Source organism: Lepus europaeus, chromosome 4 (assembly GCF_033115175.1).
Source record: "Lepus europaeus isolate LE1 chromosome 4, mLepTim1.pri, whole genome shotgun sequence".
In the NCBI taxonomy this organism is placed as follows: domain Eukaryota; kingdom Metazoa; phylum Chordata; class Mammalia; order Lagomorpha; family Leporidae; genus Lepus; species Lepus europaeus.
This window is the reverse complement of record NC_084830.1, coordinates 49,311,406-49,321,993: the sequence shown is the minus strand read 5'-3', so window position 1 is coordinate 49,321,993 and position 10,588 is coordinate 49,311,406. Positions and strand designations below refer to the sequence as shown.

The following is a 10,588-nucleotide window of genomic DNA, read 5'->3' as shown; positions in this document are numbered from 1 at the left end:
TGTGGGTTTATATCAGTCAGCTTTTCATTGCTACAATTGAAATACCTGAGAGAAGCTAATGTTATAAAGAAAAATGCAGCTTTATTTTGGCTCATAGTTCTGGAGGTTCACAGACAGATTGGGTGGCACCACTGATTGGACATCTGGTGTGGGTGTTCTTGCTAGAAGAGTCCCTAGATGGCACAGAGCTTCACACGTCAAGGGGAAACATGCATATCTAACTGTATTTCTTTTTATAAAGCCAAATTACAGGGGCCTGCAATATGGCCCCATGGGTAAGCCACCACCTGCAACACTGGCATCTCATATGAGTGCCTGTTCAAGTCCTGCCTGCACAACTTCTGATCCAGCTTCCTGCTAATGTGCCTGGAAAAGCACTCAAAGATGGCTCAAGTGCTTGGGCCCCTGCCACCTATGAGGGAGACCTGGATGGAGTTCCAGGCTTCTGGGTTCAGCCAGGGTTGCAGCCATTTGGGAAGTGAACCAACAAGTGAAAGCTCTCTCTTTCTCTCTCTCTCTCTCTCCCATCTCCCTCTCTCCCTCCATATCTCTCTCTCCCTTTCTCTCTCTTTTCCTCTTTATCTCTCTCCCTCTCTCCCCCCACCCCATCTCCCTCTCCCTCTCCCTCTCCCTGTGTGTATGTGTGTGTATCTACCTCTCTAACTCTGCCTTTCAAATAAGGAAATCTTTTTTTAAAAGTTACAATAAAATAAAGCAAACATTGTTTTTAAAGATTTATTTATTTGAAAGTCAGAGTTACACAGAGAGAGAGGAGAGTCAGAGAGAGAGAGAGAGAAGGGTCTTCTATCCAATGGTTCATTCCCCAGCTGGCCACAATGGCCAGACGAAGCCAGGAGCCAGGAGCCTCCGCCAGGTCTCCCACGCGGGCGCAGGGGCCCAAGGACTTGGGCCATCTTCTACTGCTTTCCCAGACCATAGCAGAGAGCAGGACAGGAAGTGGAGCAGCTGAGTATCAAATAGGCACCCATATGGGATGCCAGCACTTCAGGCCAGGGCATTAACCCTCAGCACCAGCCCCCAACATTATTTGATCAATAGGGGCTCCAGCCTAACAATCCAATCACAATCCAAAAGTGCCATCTTCAGATATCATAATTGGATTAACTTTCCACCCTATTAGCACCATTAAATAAGATCTTGAGAAAGAAACTTTTCTTTTTTTTTTTTTTTTTTTTTTTTTTTTTTTTTTTTGACAGGCAGAGTTAGACAATGCGAGAGAGAGACAGAGAGAAAGGTCTTCCTTCTGTTGGTTCACCCTCCAAATGGCTGCTACAGCTGATGTGCTGCACCAATCCGAAGCCAGGAGCCAGGTGCTTCCTCCTGGTCTCCCATGAGGGTGCAGGGCCCAAGCACTTGGGCCATCCTCCACTGTCTTCCTAGGCCAGAGCAGGGAGCTGGACTGGAAGAGGAGCAACCAGGACAGAATCTGGCGCACCAATCGGGACTAGAACCTGTGGGGCCGGCACCGCAGGCGGAGGATTAGCTTAGTGAGCCATGGCACTGGCCGAGAAAGAAACTTTTAATACATGGGTCTTTGGAAGACAGTCAATATCCAAATTAATTCAAAAACTATACAAGGGTTATAGATTCAGATATATTGTAAGTAACATTGATAACATAATAGTATTATTAATAAAAACAAAATGTGAGGGAAAGAGAGGTGAGAAATATAAAGGACACAAATTTCCTCATTTTCACTGAAAAGAAAGAATGGAATCTGAAATTGCACTACTTGCTTAGAAAATACAAAAACCACAATTCCTCATGAGTTTTGTAATTGTTTTTCAATCTATAAAGATTTTTTAGGAACTAAAATCATACAGAACAGGAAACTTGGTTTCTAAATTGTAAAATATCCTTATTTTCTTTTTCTCTATTATTAAAGTCAATATAATTACAACTCATATTTTAATTTTTAAAAAGTTTTTGAAATATCCTATTTTCTGGGACCAGTGATGTGGCTCAGGTTAAGCTATCTGTGGCATCAGCATCCTATTGGGTACCAGTTCAAGTCTCAGCTGCTCCACTTGCAATCTAGCTCCCTGCTAATGGCTCAGGAGAGCAATAGAAAACAGCCCAAGTGCTTGGGCCCCTGCACCCATGTAGGAGAACCTGAGGATGCCCCTGGCTCCTGGCTTTGGATCATCCCAGCTACAGTCATTGCAGCCATTTGGGGAGTGAGCCAGCAGACAGAAGACCTCTCTCTGTTTCTGCCTCTGTCTATAACAACTCTACCTCTCAAATAAATAAATCTGTAAAATTAAATAAAATATGCTATTTTCCCCTAATTTCAAAACTTACAACAAAAATACAGTAATCAACACGGTGTAGTACCAGCATAAGAATAAACATATAGATAAATTAAAAAAATTGAAATCCAGAAATCAAATGATCAATTAATGTTCAACAAAAGTGCCAAGTCAGTTCAATGGGGAAGAACGCTTCAATGAATGTTCTAGAGTACTCATATGAAGAAGCAGGAGGAGGAGGAGGAGGAGGAAAAGGAGGAGGAGGGCTCATATGAAGAAGGAGGAGGAGGAGAAGTTTGACTCCTTTTGTCACACTATACATAAAAATTAACTCAAAGTAGACTATAAACATACATTTAGGCACTGAATATAAAATTATAGAGAAACAATGTTTCATGATTTAGGTTAGGCACACACTCCTTTGACAGAATCAAAACCACAGCTCACTGGGCCTCTGCACCTACACGGGAGACCGGGAAGAAGCTCCTGGCTCCTGGCTTCGGATAGGTGCAGCTCTGGCTGTTGTGGCCAATTGGGGAGTGGACCAGCGGATGAATGACCTCTCTCTCTACCTCTCCTTCTCACTCTCTCTGTAACTCTGGCTTTCAAATAAATAAAAATAAATCTTAAAAAACCATTTGTGTTCAAAAAATATCAAGAAAGTAAAAAGTTGGTCCGTGTACAGCCGCCTGGCCAGGGACTCTGCCCCAAGGAGGCAGCCGCGCGGAGTCCCTGCCTCCGCCTCTGCCTCTGCCCTGGGGCGGGCCAGGCGGGCTGAAGTGGGGGGAGCCAGGCTGAGGGTGAGGATGGGTGAGAATGGGTGAGGATGGGTGAGGGTGGGTGAGGGTGGGGGTGGGTGGCGGGCAGGCGGAGGAGGAGAAGAGAGGAGGGCAGTAGAGGAGGCAAGGAGCGCCAGGTACCGCGCGCCGGAAGCTGCCGGCTCTCGGGAAGACACGGATGATGAACAAGCTTTACATCGGGAACCTGAGCCCCAATGTCACAGCCAACAGCCTCCGGGAGCTCTTTGGGGACAGGAAGCTGCCCCTGTCGGGACAGGTCCTGCTCAAGTCTGGCTCCACCTTCGTGGACTACCCCGACCAGAACTGGGCCATCCGCGCCATAGAGACCCTCTCGGGTGAAGTGGAGTTGCATGGGAAAATCATGGAAGTTGATGTCTAAAAAAGCTAAGGAGCAGGAAAATTCAGATTGGAAACATCCCTCCTCACGTGCAGTGGGAGGTGTTGGATGGACTTTTGGTTCAGTATGGGACAGTGGAGAATGTGGAGCAAGTCAACACATAGAAACTGCTGCTGTCAACGTCACATATGCAGCAAGAGAAGAAGCAAAGACAGCCATGGAGAAGCTAAGCGGGCATCAGTTTGAGAGCTACTCCTTCAAGATTTCCTACATCCCGGATGAAGAGGTGAGCTCCCCTTCACCCCCTCAGCGAGCCCTGGGGGCTCTTCTCAGGCCAGATCAATTTCTTGCTGCAGATCCAGGTCCCCACCCAGTTTGTTGGTGCCACCATTGGAGAGGAGGGCTTGACCATAAAGAACATCACTAAGCAGACCCAGTCCCGAGTGGACATCCATAGAAAGGAGGACTCTGGGGCTGCAGAGAACCTGTCACTATCCATGCTACCCCAGAGGGGACCTCTGGAGCATGCCACGTGATTCTTGAAATCCTGCAGAAAGAGGCTGATGAGACCAAACTAGCCAAAGAGATTCCTCTGAAAACCTTGGCCCACAATGGCTTAGTTGGAAGACTGATTGGAAAAGAAGGCAGAAATTTAAAGAAAATTGAGCATGAGATGGGGACCAAGATGACAATCTCATCACTCCAGGATTTGAGCATATACAACCCTGAAAGAACCATCACTGTGAAGGACACCGTTGAGGCCTGTGCCAGTGCCGAGGCTGAGATCATGAAGAAGCTGTGTGAGGCCTTTGAAAATGATATGCTGGCTGTTAACACCCACTCGGGATACTTCTCCAGCCTGTACCCTCATCACCAGTTTGGCCCGTTCCCGCACCACCACTCCTACCCAGAGCAGGAGATTGTGAATCTCTTCATCCCAACCCAGGCTGCGGGCACCATCATCAGGAAGAAGGACGCACACATCAAGCAGCTGGCCAGATTCACCGGGGCCTCCATCAAGATTGCCCCAGCAGAAGGCCTGGATGTCGGCGAAAGGAGGCTCATCATCACTGGACCACCCGAAGCCCAGTTCAAGGCCCAGGAGCGGATCTTTGGGAAGCTGAAAGATGAAAATTTCTTTAACCCCAAAGAAGAGGTGAAGCTGGAAGCCCACATCCGGGTGCCCTCTTCTACAGCTACCGGGTGATTGGCAAAGGTGGCAAAACTATGAATGAACTGCGGAACTTAACCAGCGCAGAAGTCATCGTGCCTCGTGACCAAACACCAGATGAAAATGAGGACATGGTCGTCAGGATTATCGGGCATTTCTTTGCTAGCCAGACTGCACAGTGCAAGATCAGGGAAACTGTACAACAGGTAAAGCAGCAGGAGCAGAAATATCCTCAAGGAGTCACCTCACAGCGCAGCAAGCGAGGCTCCCACAGGCACCAGCAAAACAACGGATGAATGTAGCCCTTCCAACACTTGACAGAATGAGACCAAACCCGGATTCTGTCCCGGTTGCTCCTCTTCCAGGCCAGCTCTCTGCTGTGGTCCGGGAAGGCAGTGGAGGATGGCCCAAGTGCTTGGGCCCTGCACCCACATGGGAGACCAGGAGAAGCACCTGGCTCCTGGCTTCAGATCGGCGCCGGCTGTAGCGGCCATTTGGGGGGTGAACCAACGGAAAAGGAAGACCTTTTTCTCTGTCTCTCTTTCTCACTGTCTAACTCTGCCTGTCAAAAAAAAAAAAAAAAGTCATAATAGAGAGAAGTCTTGGGCAGTTCCTGTCTATAACCCTCACTTCCAGAGCTGACCAAGGAGGCTTATGAAACAAATTCACCACTAGAGGGCGAACCTACATTCCCTCAACTAATCTAAATGCTAAAATAAATAAACAAAACCAAACAGAAAAACTAAAACTTTTAAAGGAGAAACGTTTAACTTCTATGTGTAAATGTTAAAACAATTTGATTAACCTCCTTATCATTGAACAGCTGGATTTGAAGTTATATTGTTGGGCATGAACCCACTGTTAGCAAATAAATACAATATAACATGATCAGTTAACATCTTTCTAAAACAGGAGCTAGGGGGTGAGGAGAAAGCTCAGATTAGCAAAATAATACTATTTAAAAAAAATTACCTAATTTAAATCATATCGTTACTTCTAAAGTCTTAAAGAAATAACACTGGAAAAGAAATTTTAAAAGTATCCAGTTATGTGTACAGTGTCTCCTTCTCCCTTACTCAGAGCACTTGAGTTCAGGAATAGTAGGAATCTGGCATCTGGTACCTGACAAGTTCTTGGTAACTAATGTAGAATAACTGAGTGAAGGAAGCTAAGGTAAAACTCTGCTTCCACTGGACCCCTCCTGAGTCATACTAAATAAACTGGAATTCATTCAATTTTACACAAAATAACACTCTGCTGTTTTCATGATACATAAATATCATTCAGTATTTTAAGAAGTCAGGACAGGAGCTGGCACTGTGACACAGGGAGCTAAGCTGTCGCCTGCAATGCTGGTATCCTTATTGGAGTACCAGTTCTAGTGCTGGCTATTCTGCCTCTGATCCAGCTCTTCACTAATGAACTGAGACAGCAGCAGAGGCTGGCCCAAGCACTTGGGCCCCTGCACCACATGGGAGACCCAGATAGAGCTCTGGTCTCCTGGCTTCAGCCTGGACCAACCCTGGCTGTTGCAGCCATTTGAGGAATGAACCGTCGGATGGAAAATCTCTCCCTCTCTCTTCCTTTCTCCTTCAAATAAATAAATGGTTTCTTTAAAAATACAACAAAAGACAATATAAACGTAACACAAGCAAGCAAGCCTATATTACTTATAACCTGGAACAATAATTTCCACAGATTTTCAAAATGCCATAGCCAATAATTGACTAACAATACTGCTCCTTCTTTCTTCTAAATATAGAACAACATTCCAATTTTGCATTTGTTAAGAAATTTGAAAAATTATCTTTTTTATGTTTGAAAGGCAGAGTTACAGAGAGGGAGAGAAGTGGGGTGTGGAGGAAAATGTCATTTCCCAAATGGCCACAATGGGCAGGGCTGGGCCAGGCTGAAGCCAAGAACCTGAAACACCATCCAGGTCTCCCATGTTGGTAGCAGGGGCCCAAATACTTGGGCCATCCTCTGCTGCTTTCCTAGGCACATTAGGAGGGAGATGGATCAGAAACAGAGCAGCCAGGACTTGAACTAGCACTCATATGGGATGTTCACCAGCCCCCAAAATTATCATTCTTGAGAGAGAGAGTTGCATCTTGGCACAGTAGAAAAAACACTAGAGAGGAAAGGCAAAGGATTTAATTCCAGCTCCCCTATCATATCATCATGTGACCTTGGCCAAGGCACATGGCCTGCCAAGCTCCCAGCTCCTCTTCAATGAGACACGTGTCCTAAGAGAAAGTGTAGCTTATAGGAAAGAAGTGCCTGAGTAGCAAAAAGAGAAGAACAGCACTGATGCATGTTTTGAAGTGTCTGTGGCAAGAGAGTTAAGATCAAAAAGTTCCTATCTCAGGAAAAGGATCCCTAGACCACATTCATTTCACATATTGAGTGGAAGCTAAAAGAATGCAATTCAAGGTACATTTGCTCAACACTGAATGTATTCTACATGAGGCCTTTGCAAAAACTTTTAAGAGTTACATGATGGGCAAGATAGTCCTGCTCTATCACAGTAACACCTTCACACTGATGTCAGATAATGGTTAACTTAGGTATCAACTTGACTAGGTCACAGGCACCCAACCAATTGGTCAGATGTGTGTGTCTGAGGGGGAGGGTTCTCTAGACATGAAATGAACATTTGAATCTGGAGACTCAGAACAGCAGACTGCCCCCTGAATGTGGTGGTCCTCATTCAGTCAACTGAAGCCCTGAACAGAACAAAAAGGCTGAGAGAGAGGGAACTACTCCTTGCAGACTGTCTGACTTGGGACACCGGTCTTTCCCTGCCTTCCTATGAGGAGCATCACAGCTGCTTCTCATGAGAGTGATGGCACTCAGGCCTGCTGGCTTGCAGACTGGCATTTATACCATGGCGCTCTCAGTTCTCCGGCTTTGGACTTGGTCTCAAATGACACATTAGCTCTCCTGAGTCTCTTCCAGCTGCTGGACTGCAGATCTTGGGACTTCTCAAGCCAATTCCTTCTAAGAGAATTGTACATTATATACAAGCATATATCTTATTGGCTCTGTATCTCTGGAGAATACTAATTAATAAAAAAAAAAAAAAAAAGATCTCCAAACTACTTAGCATGGCCAAATGTCCTGTGTGACCCTTCCAACCATATCTCACACAACAATGCTACCTCCTCCCGCCAGCCTCATTGGCTTTCTTCCACTTCCTCACACGTATCACATTCCTGCTGTCATGAGGTTTTCGTCACTCATTTATTCACTGATAAATTCAGCTAATTACTGAGTTCCTACTACAGGTCAAGCACTGTGATTGTACTAGAAAAACAACGTGAATAAGATACCAATGTGCCTAATTTCATGGAGAATACATTTTATCATAGAAGTCAAATAACATATAAATAAATGTGCTAATTTCAGAAAGTGATGTGGTTTTCAAAGGAAACAAAAAAGAGTGATATTATAATACTCTGGTGATCAGAGAAAGCCCCACTCTGTAGGTACCTTTTAAGCTCAGTCCTGTATGATAAGCAGGGGCCAGACACTGAAGGCCTAGGGAAGGAGCATTCCAGGCAAAGAGAATAAAGACAAAGTGACTCTGAGATGAGCTTCACCCATGCTAGGAACAGACAGTAGGATGAGGTGGCTAGAGCACAGTGGGGCAGCAGAAGGCAAGTGGTAGACAGGAACATGATGTAGTCTTTCCAACCAGAGTAAGGATTTAACATACTCAGAATACAGGAGGCCTTATGGGGCTGGCATGATCTGATGTACACATTTGACTTTTTTTTTTTTTTTTTTTTTGGACAGGCAGAGTTAGTGAGAGAGAGAGAGAGAGAGAGAGAGAGAGAGAAAGGTCTTCCTTCCGTTAGTTCACCCCCCAAATGGTGGCTACGGCCGGCGCACTGCGCCGATCCAAAGCCAGGAGCCAGGTGTTTCCTTCTGGTTTCCCATGTGGGTGCAGGGCCCAAGCATTTGGGCCATCTTCCACTGCCTTCCCAGGCCACAGCAGAGAGCTGGACTGGAAGAGGAGCGACCGGGACAGAATCCGGCATCCCAACCAGGACTAGAACCCAGGGTGCCAGCGCCGCAGGCGGAGGATTAGCCTAGTGAGCCGCGGCACCGGCCACGCATTTGACTTTACACTGCGGAATGGAATAGTGGACACAGGGAGACCAGTATGGGAGGGCTTGTAGTGAGGGTGAATAACGATTATGAATTGCATTATGGGGCTGTAGAAGAAGCGATGATGGAATGGTTCCAGAGGTGTTTTGAAGGTGGAAGAGATGGAAATTGCCAGCACCATGACTGTGGAAAAGAAGATTTTGACTCAAATAATCAGCTGGAAGGAAGGGCCACTTTATGAGACATGGAATTCTGGGTACATATAGGAATGGGGTGGAAGAAGAAGGAGGCAATTTGCTTACAATGTTCTTTATGGACTGTTTTTCACTCTCTTCATCTGGTTAAGTCTTTCCTATTCTTTAGATCTTAGCTCAAACATGACTTTCTCAATGAAGCCCCTCCCCAACTAGTTCAAACCAAAGCTCTATATTAAGTATATGCTTGGTGCCACATAGTTTCCCTTAATATGTGTATTAGGTTCCAAAAACAGCCATAAATCTTCCCCTCCCTCCACCACCAAACATATCTAACCATAACAATCTGAGTACTCACTCACTTTGACCCTGGGCAAGGCCAGGAGACTTGCACCGACCAACACTTTATCAGTGAACAAGATCCAGGCAGAGACTTAGAAGGCTTACACAGTGGGATTTGTCCTGTCTTGCCTTTTCAGAACACTGAAACCACCTGAAAAAGCCTGGCTGATCTGCAGAGTGAGAAACACACTGGCCCTGCACACCCCAGACATGACAGCGAGGCCATCCTGGACCAGCCAGCCGGCAGCAGATCCACCAGCTGACCTGAGAGGTAAAAGCTGAGCAGTACCAAAGCAGATGAACCCAGGCAGCCCTCACAGAACCCTGAGTTGGCCAACGGGTCCGCTAAGCCACTCAGTTTTGCGATTATTTGTTACACAGCAATCGCTGACACAGTGGCACATACCTCAGTTGCAATTTTACAAGCATTTGTTTTTTCGATTGATTAGGGTCTATTCCTTCCCCCAAGCCTGTTGTGGGCTCTCAGAGCAAAGGGGACCACTCCGCGCTTAGAGCCCAGCATATTCCCGGAACACACCGGGCATGCACTAGATAACTTGCTGAATGAACACAAGGGCAGAGCCACACCACAACAGGAGATGACCAGAGAATTCCGAAAGAGAGATAAGAAAGGAATACAGACACTTATTTGTCCAAAGTCAGCTCTCAGGGAGGGGCACGAGGCACTGAGGGGCGCCAAGGCCAAACTCGCATTTCCTCTGCCTCAAAGACCTCGTAGACTGGTGTACAGGAGACAGAACGAACTCCACAAGTGCACTACAGGCAAAGGGCCCCAGCAGCCTAGACCGGCCTTGTGTGCGAGAGCGGGGAGGTTTCCTGAGGCGGATAAAGCTCCAACCTAGCAAACCCAAAGGCCAAAAGGACATGGGTGGGGGCTGGGAGAGAGTTTCGTTGTTTACCTCAGTGGATTGTTCTAGCTGAAATCAAACTGGCTCCTTCAATTCGGGGACCCTTGCCTCGTATCTTCGTGTCATCCCCAATGTCTAATAAAATCACTTCCACAATGGGATGAACTCAATAAACAGCTGCTGAATAATTTTTTGAAAATTAAGTAGGCGGCGGTAAGCACTGCTCTTCCAAAGGCCTAATGTTCGGATTCCACTCAGAAAAGCAGCTCTAAGACTAAATGTCGCCCAGGCAGACACACCGCCTCCCTCCTGGTTGCTGGCTGACTGGCTTTTCCTCTTTACTCACAGCCGCCTGCGTGCGCCGGGGACTGAGCGCTGGGCAAGCGCAGCTCCCACGTTGGGAGAAAGGCCCGGCAGCCGCCGCCGGACCCGTGGCGCCTCCCCTTCGCTTCACCAGCAGGAAGGCGCCGCGGCCCCTCGGAGCCCCCGGCC

The 10,588-nt window shown here is 46.8% G+C and overlaps 1 pseudogene; it reads left to right on the top strand.

Annotated features, from left to right (window-relative positions):
* The first annotated feature begins 3,230 nt into the window (after positions 1-3,230).
* Positions 3,231-4,874, top strand: LOC133758677 (insulin-like growth factor 2 mRNA-binding protein 2; annotated as a pseudogene).
* The last annotated feature ends 5,714 nt before the right edge of the window (positions 4,875-10,588 follow it).